The sequence below is a fragment of the Ranitomeya imitator genome, chromosome 4 (genome assembly GCF_032444005.1).
Source record: "Ranitomeya imitator isolate aRanImi1 chromosome 4, aRanImi1.pri, whole genome shotgun sequence".
Classification (NCBI taxonomy): domain Eukaryota; kingdom Metazoa; phylum Chordata; class Amphibia; order Anura; family Dendrobatidae; genus Ranitomeya; species Ranitomeya imitator.
The window spans coordinates 412389716-412405425 of record NC_091285.1 but is presented as its reverse complement, the minus strand read 5'-3'; the positions used below and the strand labels follow the sequence as shown (position 1 = coordinate 412405425).

At 44.8% G+C, this 15710-nt stretch overlaps 1 protein-coding gene across 5 annotated transcripts in view; it reads right to left on the bottom strand.

Annotated features, from left to right (window-relative positions):
* CCDC136 (coiled-coil domain containing 136) overlaps positions 1-15710 on the bottom strand; it is a 123548-nt gene that overhangs the window by 93811 nt on the left and 14027 nt on the right. The gene's annotated exons all lie outside the window — the stretch shown is intronic.

Sequence of the window (15710 nt, the reverse complement as noted above, 5' to 3'; positions counted from 1 at the left end):
GTCTGCAAAGTTCCAAGCAATACATTTTGTATTTATTTTCTGAAAATGAGAAATGGTTAAAATAACAAAAAAATGCATTGCTTGCAGACCTCAAATAATGCAAAAAAAGTTCATAATCATTTAGAAACAACAATACTAATGTTTTAACTCAGGAAGAGTTTAGAAATCAATATTTTGTGGAAGAACCATGATTTTTAATGACAGTTTTCATGCGTCTTGGCATGCTTTCCACCAGTCTTTCACACTGATTTTGGGTGACCTTATTTCACTCCTGGTACAAAAATTCAAGCAGTTCTTCTTTGATGGTTTGTGACTATCCATCTTCCTCTTAATTACATTCCAGAGGTTTTCAATGGGGTTCAGGTCTGGAGATTGGGCTGGACATGACATGGATTTGATGTGGTGGTTCTTCATCCACACCTACCTTGATTGACCTAGCTGTGTGGCATGGCCCATTGTCTTGCTGGAAAAACCAGTCCTCAGAGTTGGGGAACATTGCCTGAGCAGAAAGAATCATCTGTTTTTCCTGGATAACCTTGTATGTGGCTTGATTCATAAGTCCATCTCAAAGATTAGCCGGCCCAATTCCAGCATTGCTGAAGCATCCCCAGATCATCACCGAACCTCCACCAAATTTCACAGTGGGTGCAAGACACTGTGGCTTGTATGCCTCTCCAGGTCTCCGTCTAACCATTAGATGACCAGGTGTTGGGCAAAGCTGAAAATTAGGCTCATGAGAGAAGATAACCATACTCCTGTCCTCTATGGTCCAATCCTTATGGTCTTTGGCAAACTTCAGCCTGTCTCTCCTTTGTTTCTCATTGATGAAAGGCTTTTTTCTAGCTTTACATGACTTGAGTCCTGCCTCTAGGAGCCTGTTACGAACTGTTCTTGCCGTGCACTTCACCCCAGCTGCCATTTGCCATTCCTTCTGTAGGTCACTTGATGTCATCCTGCCGTTGCTGAGTTACATTCGAATAAGATAACGGTCATCCTGGTCAGTGGAGAGTCATTTTCGCCCTCTGCTGGTCTGTAGCTTTGTTGTCCCCAATGTCTGCTGCTTGACCTTGTTGCAATGGACTGCCGTCTTAGAAATTTTAAGGATGGAGGCAACATGACGCTCACTGTATTCAATTGCTAGAAAAGCCATTACTTTTCCTCACTCAAGACTTTTCTTTTGAACTCCTTTGGCATGGTTAAAAGTAATTTTTTCATTCCTATTACTTTTGGGATAATGCTAGCACTTGTTTTGCCATTCAGCTTGTCCAATTGCAAGAGGATTGTGAACACCACAGCAGTGTTTTTTTATACTTTCCTTCGTTAAATAAGATTTGGTTCAGGTGATCACCTAATCAGGAGCACATTAAGTAGAATGAGGTGTACTCTGGTCAGAATTCAACTAACTCTGAAATGGAATGGCTGTCAGACATGTAGAGAAGCTGATTTTTTATAAAACTGTGCAGTGGTTTCTTAATTTTTGCCAGAGCTGTATATATGTGTATGTGTATGTGTATGTATATATGTGTCCCATCCCAAGTTTGTCCTGTAATAATCTTTCTTATAAAATAAAATTTGATATTTGTCCATTATCTTGTACTTTTCACCATAGTTTCTTCTTTTTGTGCATGCTTGAAGCAAAGTTGCCAACAATTTTATCTGGCCCATTTTGGGGATTTTGTGTGAAATTATGTCCAATTTGCCTTGTTTTCTGAGATTTTTCCAAATTGTTGCATACAGTATATCACAAAAGTGAGTACACCACTCACATTTTTCTAAACATTTTATTATATCTTTTCATGGGACAACACTGAAGATATGACAATTTGATACAATGTGAAGTAGTTAGTGTACAGCTCCTATAACAGTGTAAATGTGTTGCGTCCTCTAAACTAAATAACCCAACACACATTAATCTCTAAACCGCTGGCAATAAAAGTGAGTACTCCTGTTCCGAACCAATATGGTTAAATTTAGCGGACGACACAAGGTACACCAAACAACGGGATGGAATGGGGAGAGGAAGGCCTTCACCATAGTGAACAAGGGATGGGGCACCTCCTGAGCCTCAATCTGTGCCTGTCCCTAAACTCCCTTAATGCCCTAAGCGGGTCCTTCCCCCCACCGCCGTCTCGCACCTAAATGCTGTTTGTCTCCTCGCTATTCCCTGGCTAGTGCAATGGCCGGCAAAGATGCTAGGCTCACCACTGCCGATTGTGAACAACACAGGGAGAGGGACAACAACAAGACAGACAGTACAAGGGGAACTTAACTTAACAACTGTCTCTGCTGCAAAGCACCGGACAGAAGAGGAAAGGCACCAGGACCATGAACAACACAAAACCAGCAGATTCACCACTGCAATCAGAGAGCTCCTTACTCCAGGCTTGGTCAACATAGATTGCTCTATCACCGACAGTCAGCTGAAGTGTCATGTGACTTTTTAAAGGATGATGGAAGTGGTCCCACCCACATCAGCTGACTAGCAATCAAAGCAGCTGTCAGCAAGGAAACTGACATTAACTCTTACTGTCCCGAAAGGAAAAAAAACACATTTTAATTATAGTGGAGCCACAGCTGCCATGAATCCAAGATGACGCGTGTTATGAACTGGTGGTTTAGGAGCAACATGGGACGAGCTCTGAAGGAGGTGGTACCTGTACTGACCGCAGTCCCTAAGCTAAACACAACACTAGAAGTAGCCGTGGGATGCTCCTGTCACTCCCTAGGCACCTTGTCACAGCCTGAGAATTAACTCAGCTGCAGACTGCTAAATCCAAGGAGCAGCCATTCCACTTAAAACCACCGGAGGGAGCCCAAGAGCACAACTCACAAAAGTGCCACTTACAACCACCGGAGGGAGCCCAAGAGCGGAATTCACAACAGTACCCCCCCCCCTTGAGGAGGGGTCACCGAACCCTCACCAGATCCCCCAGGCCGATCAGGGCGAGCCAAGTGAAAAGCACGAACCAAATCGGCGGCATGGACATCGGAGGCAACAACCCAAGAATTATCATCCTGGCCATAGCCCTTCCACTTGACAAGATACTGAAGCCTCCGCCTCGAAAAACGAGAATCCAAAATTTTCTCAACCTCATATTCCAACTCTCCCTCAACCAACACCGGGGCAGGAGGATCAACCGAGGGAACAAGGGGCACCACATATCTCTGCAACAAAGATCTATGGAAAACATTATGAATGGCAAAAGAGGCTGGAAGAGCCAAACGAAAAGACACCAGATTGATAATTTCAGAAATCTTATAAGGACCAATAAACCGAGGCTTAAACTTAGGGGAAGAAACCTTCATAGGAACATGATGAGAAGACAACCAAACCAAATCCCCCACACGAAGCCGGGGACCAACACACCGACGGCGGTTAGCAAAATGTTGAGCCTTTTCCTGAGACAACGTCAAATTGTCCACCACATGAGTCCAAATCTGCTGCAGCCTGTCCACCACAGAATCCACACCAGGACAATCAGAAGGCTCAACCTGCCCCGAAGAAAAACGAGGATGAAAACCAAAATTACAAAAGAAAGGTGAAACCAAAGTAGCCGAACTAGCCCTATTATTAAGGGCAAACTCGGCCAACGGCAAGAAAGCCACCCAATCATCCTGATCAGCAGACACAAAGCATCTAAAATAGGTTTCCAAGGTCTGATTAGTTCGCTCAGTTTGGCCATTAGTCTGAGGATGAAACGCCGAAGAAAAAGACAAATCAATGCCCATCCTAGCACAAAAGGCCCGCCAAAACCTAGAGACAAACTGAGAACCTCTGTCAGACACAATATTCTCCGGAATGCCATGCAAACGAACCACATGCTGAAAAAACAATGGAACCAAATCTGAGGAGGAAGGCAACTTAGGCAAAGGTACCAGATGGACCATTTTAGAGAACCGGTCACAAACAACCCAGATAACAGACATCTTCTGGGAAACAGGAAGATCCGAAATAAAATCCATGGAAATATGCATCCAAGGCCTCTCAGGGACCGGCAAAGGCAAAAGCAACCCACAAGCGCGGGAACAGCAAGGCTTGGCCCGGGCGCAAGTCCCACAGGACTGCACAAAAGCACGCACATCCCGCGACAAAGAAGGCCACCAAAAGGACCTAGCAACCAAATCTCTGGTACCAAAAATCCCAGGATGACCAACACTGAATAATAATAATAATAATTTTTATTTATATAGCGCCAACATATTCCGCAGCGCTTTACAAATTATAGAGGGGACTTGTACAGACAATAGACATTACAGCATAACAGAAATACAGTTCAAAACAGATACCAGGAGGAATGAGGGCCCTGCTCGCAAGCTTACAAACTATGAGGAAAAGGGGAGACACGAGAGGTGGATGGTAACAATTGCTTTAGTTATTCGGACCGGCCATAGTGTAAGGCTCGGGTGTTCATGTAAAGCTGCACGAACCAATTAACTGCCTAAGTATGTAGCAGTACAGACACAGAGGGCTATTAACTGCATAAAGTGAATGAGAACATAATGCGAGGAACCTGATTTTTTTTTTTTTTAAATAGGCCACACAGGGATCGTTAGGTTAATGCATTGAGGCGGTAGGCCAGTCTGAACAAATGAGTTTTTAGGGTACGCTTAAAACTGTGGGGATTGGGGATTATTCGTATTAACCTAGGTAGTGCATTCCAAAGAATCGGCGCAGCACGTGTAAAGTCTTGGAGACGGGAGTGGGAGGTTCTGATTATTGAGGATGGAGACCTGAGGTCATTAGCGGAGCGGAGGGCACGGGTAGGGTGGTAGACTGAGACCAGAGAGGAGATGTAGGGTGGTGCTGAGCCATGGAGTGCTGAACAATTGAACAATGAACTGAACTGAACTGAACAATGAACCTCAGAAATTACCTTACTTGTCCATCTATCAGGAACAAACAGCTTCCCCACTGGACAGCGGTCAGGCTTATCAGCCTGAAATTCCCAAAGCACCCGCCGCAAATCAGGGGAGATAGCAGAAAGAATCACCCCTTCCTTAAGAATGCCGACCGGCTCAAGGACCCCAAGAGAATCAGGCAAAAAACTCCTAGAGAGGGCATCAGCCTTAACATTCTTAGATCCCGGAAGATACGAGACCACAAAATCAAAACGGGAGAAAAACGGGGACCATCGAGCCTGTCTAGGATTCAGCCGCTTGGCCGACTTGAGGTAAATCAGATTCTTATGATCAATCAAGACCACAACGCGGTGCTTAGCTCCCTCAAGCCAATGTCGCCACTCCTCAAACGCCCACTTCATAGCCAACAACTCCCGATTGCCGACATCATAATTGCGTTCCGCAGGCGAAAACTTTCTGGAAAAAAAAGCACACGGTTTCATCAAAGAACCATCAGAATCCCTCTGAGACAAAACGGCCCCTGCCCCAATCTCAGAAGCGTCAACCTCAACCTGAAAAGGAAGAGAAACATCCGGCTGACGCAACACAGGGGCAGAAGTAAATCGGCGTTTAAGCTCCTGAAAGGCCTCAACAGCCGCAGAAGACCAATTCGTCACATCAGCGCCTTTCTTCGTCAAATCAGTAAGGGGCTTAACCACACTGGAAAAGTTGGCAATGAAACGGCGATAGAAATTAGCAAAGCCCAAAAATTTTTGAAGACTCTTCACAGATGTGGGTTGAATCCAGTCATGAATAGCTTGGACCTTAACAGGATCCATTTCCATAGACGAGGGAGAAAAAATAAAACCCAAAAAAGAGACCTTCTGAACTCCGAATAGGCACTTAGACCCCTTCACAAATAAAGCATTATCACGAAGGATCTGGAATACCATCCTGACCTGCTTCACATGAGACTCCCAATCATCGGAAAAAATCAAAATATCATCCAAATATACAACCATGAATTTATCAAGATAATTGCGGAAAATATCATGCATGAAAGATTGGAACACAGATGGAGCATTAGAGAGCCCGAATGGCATCACGAGGTATTCAAAATGGCCTTCGGGCGTATTAAATGCAGTTTTCCATTCGTCACCCTGTTTAATACGAACAAGATTATATGCCCCTCGAAGGTCAATCTTAATAAACCAACTAGCCCCCTTAATCTGAGCAAACAAATCAGAAAGCAAAGGCAAGGGGTATTGGAATTTGACCGTGATCTTATTAAGAAGACGATAATCTATACAGGGTCTCAAGGAGCCATCCTTCTTAGCAACAAAAAAGAAACCCGCTCCCAATGGTGACTAAGATGGCCGAATATGCCCCTTCTCCAAAGACTCCTTAACATAACTCCGCATGGCGGCATGCTCTGGCACAGACAGATTGAAAAGTCGGCCCTTAGGGAACTTACACCCTGGAATCAAGTTAATAGCACAATCACAGTCCCTATGTGGAGGAAGGGAACTGGACTTGGGCTCATCAAATACATCCTGGAAATCCGACAAAAACTCAGGGACCTCAGAAGAGGGGGAAGAGGAAATTGACATCAAAGGAACGTCACTATGTACCCCTTGACAACCCCAACTAGTCACATACATAGTTTTCCAATCCAGCACCGGATTATCTTCCTGTAACCATGGAAAACCCAGTACAACAACATCATGCAGGTTATGCAACACCAGAAAACGGCAATCTTCCTGATGTGCTGGAGCCATGTACATGGTCATCTGCGTCCAGTACTGAGGTTTATCCTTGGCCAATGGTGTAGCATCAATGCTCCTCAAAGGAATAGGGCTCTGCAAAGGCTGCAAGGAAAAACCACAGCGCCTGGCGAATTCTAAGTCCATTAAGTTCAGGGCAGCGCCTGAATCCACAAATGCCATGACAGAAAAGGACGACAATGAGCAAATCAGGGTCACAGATAAAAAAAATTTAGGCTGTACAGTACTGATGGTAACAGACCTAGCGACCCTCCTAGTACGCTTAGGGCAATCAGAAATAACATGAGCAGAATCACCACAGTAAAAACACAGCCTATTCTGACATCTGAATTCCTGCCGTTCTGTTCTAGTCAAAATCCTATCACATTGCATAGGCTCAGGACTCTGCTCAGAGGACACTGCCATATGGTGCACAGCTTTGCGCTCGCGCAGACGCCGATCAATCTGAATGGCTAGAGACATAGATTCGCTCAAACCAGCAGGCGTAGGGAAGCCCACCATAACATCTTTAAGGGCTTCAGAAAGACCTTTTCTGAAAATAGCAGCCAGACCATCCTCATTCCATTTAGTGAGCACAGACCATTTCCTAAATTTCTGGCAGTATAATTCTGCCGCTTCCTGACCTTGACACAGGGCCAACAGGGTTTTTTCTGCATGATGCACAGAATTAGGTTCGTCATACAATAATCCGAGTGCTTGAAAAAATGCGTCTACATTCAGCAATGCCGGATCCCCTGATTCAAGGGAGAATGCCCAGTCCTGAGGGTCACCACGCAGCAAGGATATGATGATTTTAACTTGCTGAATGGGATCACCAGAAGAACGGGGTTTCAAAGCAAAAAACAATTTGCAGTTATTTTTAAAGTTCAAAAAATTGGATCTGTCCCCAAAAAACAAATCAGGAGTAGGAATTTTAGGCTCCAAAGCCGGAGTCTGGACAACATAATCTTGGATACTCTGTACTCTTGCAGCAAGTTGATCCACACGAGAAAACAAACCCTGAACATCCATGCCAGATCATAAATCCTGAACCACCCAGAGATCAAGAGGAAAAAAAGACAAAACAGAGCACAGAAAAAAAAATGGCTCAGAATTTTTTTTTCCTTCTTTTGAGATGCATTTAATTCATTTTTGGGCCACTTGTACTGTTATGAACTGGTGGTTTAGGAGCAACAAGGGACGAGCTCTGAAGGAGGTGGTACCTGTACTGACCGCAGTCCCTAAGCTAAACACAACACTAGAAGTAGCCGTGGGATGCTCCTGTCACTCCCTAGGCACCTCGTCACAGCCTGAGAATTAACTACCCCTAAAGATAGAAACAGGAAAACTATCTTGCCTCAGAGAAAATCCCCAAAGGATAGATAGCCCCCCACAAGTAATGACTATGAGTGGAGAGGGAAAAGACATACGTAGAATGAAACCAGGATGTAGCACATGAGGCCAGTCTAGCTAGATAGATAGGACAGGACGGAATACTGTGCGGTCAGTATTAAAAAAGACAAAAATCCACACAGAGTTTACAAAAATCTCCACACCTGACTAAAGGTGTGGCGGGTAAATCTGCTTCCCAGAGCTTCCAGCTTAGCTGAATTAATCCATACTGACAAGCTGGACAAAACATAGAATGCACAGAACGAATAAGTCCACAACATGTGGACAGAAAAGAGCAAAGAAAGGACTTATCTTTGCTGAACTGGTCAGGAGATCAGGGAAATCCAAGAGAGATATGAATCCAACCAGGAACCATTGACAAGTGGCACTGGCTGAAGGGAAGAGCCAGGCATAAATAGCCGAGCAGAAAGACAATCAGTGGAAGCAGCTGCAGACTGCTAAATCCAAGGAGCAGCCATTCCACTTAAAACCACCAGAGGGAGCCCAAGAGCAGAACTCACAAAAGTGCCACTTACAACCACCGGAGGGAGCCCAAGAGCGGAATTCACAACAGACGCGTGACAACACCCCTAAACGAAAATGGACATCTTGTGCCCAATTTGCCATTTTCCCTCTCCAATGTCATGTGACTCATTAGTGTTAAAAGGTCTCAAGTGTGAATGGGGAGCAGATATTTTAAATGTGGTGTTATTGCTCTCACACTCTCTCATACTGGTCACTGAAAGTTCAGTGTGGCTCTTCATGGCAAAGAACTCTCTGAGGATCTGAAAAAAAGAATTGTTACTCTACATAAAGATGGTCTAGGCTATAAGATGATTGCCAACACTCTGAAACTGGGCTGCAGCACGGTGGCCAAGACCATACAGAAGTTTAGCAAGACAGGTTCCACTCAGAACTGGCCTCACCATGGTCGACCAAAGAATTTGAGTACATGTACTCAGCATCATATCCAGAGGATTTCTTTTGAAAATAGATGTATAAGTGCTGGCAGCATTGCTGCAGAGGTTGAAGGGGTGGGGGGGTCAGCTTGTCAGTGCTCAGACCATACGCTGCACTCTGCATCAAATTGGTCTGCATGGCTGTCATGCCAGAAAGAAGTGCTTCTAAACATATTGCACAAGAAAGACCTCAAACAGTTTGCTGAATACAAAAATACTAAGGACATGGATTACTGGAACCATGTTCTGTGGTCTGATGAGACCAAGAAAAGCGTATTTGGTTCAGATGGTGTTGAGCGTGTGTGGTGGCAAATAGGTGAGGAGTACAAAGGTAAGTGTGTCCTGCCTACAGTCAAGAATAGTGGTGGGCATGTCATGGTTTCGGGTTGTATGAGTGCTGCTGGATTTGGGGAGCTACAGTTCATTTAGGAAACCATGAATGCCAAGATGTACTGTGACACACTGAAGCAGAGCATGATCTCCTCCCTTTATAACAACCCCAAACACACCTCCAAGATTACCACTGTCTTGCTAAAGAAACTGAGGGTAAAGGTGCTGGCCTGGCCAAGCATGTCTCCAGATGACTACTGCAATCTCCTGCTCTGTGGCCTCCCCTCTAACACTCTTGCACCCCTCTAATCTATTCTAAACTCTGCTGCCCGACTAATCCACCTGTCCCCCCGCTATTCCCCGGCCTCTCCCCTCTGTCAATCCCTTCACTGGCTCCCCATTTCACAGAGACTCCAGTACAAAACCCTAACCATGACGTACAAAGCCATCCACAACCTGTCTCCTCCATACTTCTGTGACCTCGTCTCCCGGTACTTACCTACACGCAACCTCCGATCCTCACAAGATCTCCTTCTCTACTCCCCTCTTATCTCCTCTTCCCACAATCGTATACAAGATTTCTCTCTCGTATCACCCCTACTCTGGAACCCTCTATCACAACACATCAGACTCTCGCCTACCATCGAAACCTTCAAAAAGAACCTGAAGACCCACCTCTTCCGACTAGCCTACAACCTGCAGTAACCACCAATCGACCAAACCGCTGCATGACCAGCTCTATCCTCACCTACTGTATTCTCACTCATCCCTTGTAGATTGTGAGCCCTCGCGGGCAGGGTCCTCCCTCCTCCTGTACCAGTTATGACTTGTATTGTTTAAGATTATTGTACTTGTTTTTATTATGTATACCCCTCCTCACATGTAAACCGCCATGGAATAAATGGCGCTATAACAATAAATAATAATAATAATAAATAATAATCTAAATCCTATTAAGCATCTGTGGGGCATCCTCCAACTGAAGTTGGAGGAGTGCAAGGTCTCCAACATCCACCAGCTCTGGATTATATGAAAGACTATTCCAGTGTGAACCTGTAAAGCTCTAGTGAACTGCATGCCCAATAGAGTTAAGGCAGTGCATGTAAATAATGGTGGCCACACAAGATATTGACATTTTGAGAAAAATGTGGCCATTTTGAAGCACTGAGGAGTGTACTCACTATTGTTGCCAACGGTTTAGACATTAATTGGCGTGTTTTCAGATATTTAGACGGCACCAAATTTACACTGTTACACAAGCTGTACACTAACTACTTTACATTGAATCAAAGGGTTAAACTTTCAGTGTTGTCCCATGAAAAGATAAAATAAAATGTTTCAAAAATTTGAGAGGTGTACTCACTTTTGTGATATACTGCTTGTATGTGTATATCATATTATATTTTGAATGATTTGCAGGATTTAAACATATATATTTTTATTACGTACGTTTGATTAGGATTTGCACATCTTTGGCATACCCACCACTAGACTCATCTGTGGTGTTCCATTTTATATTTGTTCTTATATGTATTGGTTTTATTTATGACTAGCTGAAGAGCCCGGTGTTGCCTGGGCATAGTAAATATCTGTGGTTAGTTATAGCACCTCACTTCTCTTATTTTCCCATCACGCCTCTCATTTTCCCCATCACATCTTTCATTTTCCCCCTCACATCTCTCATTTTCTCCCTCAAACCTCTCATTTTCCCCCTCACTCTTATTTTCCCCCTCACTTCTCTCATTCCCCCCTAACACTTGTCATTTCGACCTCACATCTGTCATTTTCCGATCACTCCACTATTTTCCCTCCCTCCTCTCATTTTGTACTCACACCTTTTCATTTTCACCTCACACCTCTCATTTTCACCTCAGTATATACATGTTTGTCATCTCCCTTATATATAGTATACACCTGTATGTCATCTCCTGTATATAGTATATACCTGTATGTTATCTCCCCTGTATATAGTATATACATGCTGTGTGTCATCTCCCCTGTATATAGTATATACCTGTATGTCATCTCCTCCTATATATAGTATATACCTGTATGTCATCTCCCCTGTATATAGTATATATGTGTGTGTCATCTCCTCCTGTATATAGCATATACCTGTATGTCATCTCCTCCTGTATATAGTATATACCTGCAGGTCATCTGCTCCTGTATATAGTATATACCTGTGTGTCATCTCCTCCTGTATATTGTATGTAGCTGTATGTCATCTCCTCCTGTATATAGTATATACCTGTGTGTCATCTCCCCTGTACATAGTATATATCTGTATGTCATCTCCTCCTGTATTAGACCTCGTTCACACGTTATTTGGCCAGTATTTTTACCTCAGTATTTGTAAGCTAAATTGGCAGGCTGATAAATCCCCAGCCAACAGGAAGCCCTCCCCCTGGCAGTATATATTAGCTCACACATACACATAATAGACAGGTCATGTGACTGACAGCTGCTGTATTTCCTATATGGTACATTTGTTGCTCTTGTAGTTTGTCTGCTTATTAATCAGATTTTTATTTTTGAAGGAAAATACCAGACTTGTGTGTGTTTTGGGGCGAGTTTCGTGTGTCAAGTTGTGTGTGTTGAGCTGCGTGTGGCGACATGCATGTAGCGACTGTTGTGAGATGAGTTTTGTGTGGTGACTTGCGTGTAGCAACTTTTTGTGTGTCGAGTTGCATGTGACAGGTTAGTGTAGCAAGTTGTGTGCAGCAAGTTTTGTGCATGGCGAGTTTTGCGTGTGGCGAGTTTTATGTGTGGTGCCTTTTGAGTATGTGCAAGTTTTGTGTGAGGCAACTTTTGCATGTGTTGCAACTTTTGTGCATGTGGCAATTTTTCCGCGTGTGCAAGTTTTGCGTGTGGCGAGTTTTCCATGAGGTGAGTTTTGCACGTGTGGCGAGTTTTGAGCGGCGACTTTTGTGTTTCGACTTTTATGTAGCGAGGTTGGTGTATGTGTGGTGAAATGTGTGCTGAGGGTGGTATATGTGTTCAAGCACGTGGTAGTGTGTGGCGCATTTTGTGTGTGTGTTCATATCCCCGTGTGTGGTGAGTATCCCATGTCGGGGCCCCACCTTAGCAACTATACGGTATATACTCTTTGGCGCCATCGCTCTCACTCTTTAAGTCCCTCTTGTTCACATCTGGCAGCTGTCAATTTGCCTCCAACACTTTTCCTTTCACTTTTTCCCCATTATGTAGATAGGGGCAAAATTGTTTTGTGAATTGGAAAGCGCGGGGTTAATATTTCACCTCACAACATAGCCTATGATGCTCTCGGGGTCCAGACGTGTGACTGTGCAAAATTTTGTGGCTGTAGCTGCGACGGTGCAGATGCCAATCCCGGACCCACCTCTTCAGACAAGCCTACAACCTGCAGCTACCACCGATCGACCAAACCGCTGCATGACCATCTCTACCCTCACCTACTGTATTCTCACCCATCCCTTGTAGATTGTGAGCCCTCGCGGGCAGGGTCCTCATTCCTCCTGTACCAGTTATGACTTGTATTGTTTAAGATTATTGTACTTGTTTTCATTATGTATACCCCTCCTCACATGTAAAGCGCCATGGAATAAATGGCGCTATAACAATAAATAATAATAATAATAATAATAATAATAATAATAATAATAATAATATACACACATTCAGCTTTATATATTAGATTGTCAAAATAAAGTTATTGAATTTTACTTGATCTCTGTATAAAGCTTCTTTTTTGGCATGTATGTGTGTGACCATGGAGATAAACCTCTGTAATGACATGACTAATTGGAGGTTATACCCCATCAAAAGATACCTTCTTCGTAATTGTGATCCATACTAAAGGGATTGTCCCTTTTCAGAAAACTTTTCCTAATATGCACAATGCATTGTAAAAAAAACCCCATTAAATAATTTTAGCTACCATCCAAGGGTCCAGCGCTATGTTTCCACCACTGCCACAGAGTTCGTTACTTGACTATAGCAGTGATGTCATATCGATCAATTATTGGGCTCATCAGCTCCGAGATTTCCTGAAGAGATTTCAATAGGACAGTACAACTACAGCCAAGTAGCATAGACCATGGCAGCAGCGAAGACCTTTCTGAGCACCCCAGGAGGGTAAGTAAAGCATAGTTGTTGTTTTTTTACAACAGACTGTAAATAACAGAAAACGTTTTCTTAAATGTAATAATACTTTTAAGCTGACAGGTGTCACAGTGTTGGCAAAATAAGGTTCTGAGCTCTGATACTGGTGTGAACTGGGCAGCCACTGACAATCCATCCCTAATGGATTGTAACTTTGCCTAATTCAGAGGATGGCACTCTTGTACATGAAGGAAGGACGTTCAGTGTAGGGGTAGAGCCGGTGTGGCATTGTGACCTGTTCTACCCAGGGCCGCCATTAGGGCACTACTGCCCTGACTGGCGTATGGGGTCCGATCAGCAGAGGGGGCCCACATCGGACCCCGTCTCCTCTGCTGATCGGGCCCCAGCGACAGGCTTCTGCCGCTGCAGTAACTGAACCTGCGTCCGAGATGCAGGTTCAGTTACTCTATTGCTGTGAGGGCCCGCACGGCAATAGTTAAATCCGCCAGCCAGTCAGAGGCTGGCAGCTGACATCAGCACGCAACGTTGCCGGCGTATGACGTCATTGTCATTCGCCGGCAAGTGCATGCTTGAAATGACGCAGGAGCGCCTCAGGTAAGAAGAAAGGTTTTTTTTTATTGATAGCGGCCCGGGGCAGAATGGAGACATGGGGGCAGGATGGGAGACACGGGTGCAGGATGTGAGACACAGGGGCAGGATGAAGACACAGGGGCAGAATAGAGACATAGGGGCAGGATGGGAGACACGGGGGCAAGATGGGAGACACAGGGGCAGGAAGGAGACAGAGAGAAGGATTGGAGACGGTGCAGGCTTGGAGACAGGGGGCAGGATGGGAGACAGGGGGCAGGATGGGAGACACAGGGGGCAGGATTGGAGACACGTGGCAGGATTGGAGACACAGGAGGCAGGATGAAGACAGATGGGGCAGGAATATGGGGCAGGATGGAGACAGATGGGGCAGGATCATGGGGCAGATGGGGCAGGATCATAGGACAGATGGGGTAGGATCATGGGACAGATGGGGCAGGATCATGAGGCAGGATTTATTTTTTGAGGACACTGTTTTAAATGGGAGAAGCGGTTCTATCACTGTGCAGAGCAACACTGTCGCCTTTTTTTCTTCATCTGGTGTAGTTTAGAATTTTGGGCAAAAATACCGTATATACTCGAGTATAAGCCGACCCGAGTTTAAGCCGACCCCCCTAATTTTGCCACAATAAACTGGGAAAACTTAATGACTCGAATATAAGCCTAGGGTGGAAAATGCAGCAGCTACCGGTAAATTTCAAAAGTAAAAATAGATACCAATAAAAGTAAAATTAATTGAGACATCAGTAGGTTAAGTGTTTTTGAATATCCATATTGAATCAGGAGCCCCATATAATGCTCCACAAAGTTTGATGGGCCCCATTAGATGCTCCATATTAAAATATGCCCCATATAATCCTGCATAAAGGGTGATAAGGGCCCCATAAGATGCTCCATAGAGATATTTGCCCTATATAATGCTGCACAAGTGTTATGGCCCCATAAGATGCTCCGTACAGCCACTAGCCCCATATAGTGCTGCACAAGCGTTATGACCCCATAAGATGCTCCAAACAGTCACTTGCCCCTTATAGTGCTGCACAAGGGTTATAGCCCCATAAGATGCTCCGTACAGCCACTTGCCCCTTATAATGCTGCACAAGCATTGTGGCCCCATAAGATGCTCCGTACAGCCACTTGCCCCTTAGAGTGCTGCACAAGCATTATGGCCCCATAAGATGCTCCGTACAGCCACTTGCCCCTTATGGTGCTGCACAAGCCTTATGGCCCCATAAGATGCTCCGTACAGTCACTTGCCCCTTATAGTGCTGCACAAGTGTTATAGCCTCATAAGATGCTCCGTACAGTCACTGCCCCTTATAGTGCTGCACAAGCATTATGGCCCCATAGATGCTCTATACAAACACTTGCCCCTTATAATGCTGCACAAGCGTTATAGCCCCATAAGATGCTCCGCACAGTCACTTGTCCCATATAGTGCTGCACAAGCGTTATGGCCCCATAAGATGCTGCGTACAGCCACTTGCCCCTGATAGTGCTGCACAAGTGTTATAGCCCGATAAGATGCTCCGTACAGCCATTTGCCCCATTTGTTGCTGCACAAGCGTTATGGCCCCAAAGATGCTCCGTACAGCCACTTGCCCCTTATAGTGCTGCACAAGTGTTATAGCCCCATAAAATGCTCTGTACAGCCACTTGCCCCTTATAGTGCTGCACAAGCGTTATGGCCCCATAAGATGCTCCGTACAGCCACTTGCCCCTTATAGTGCTGCAC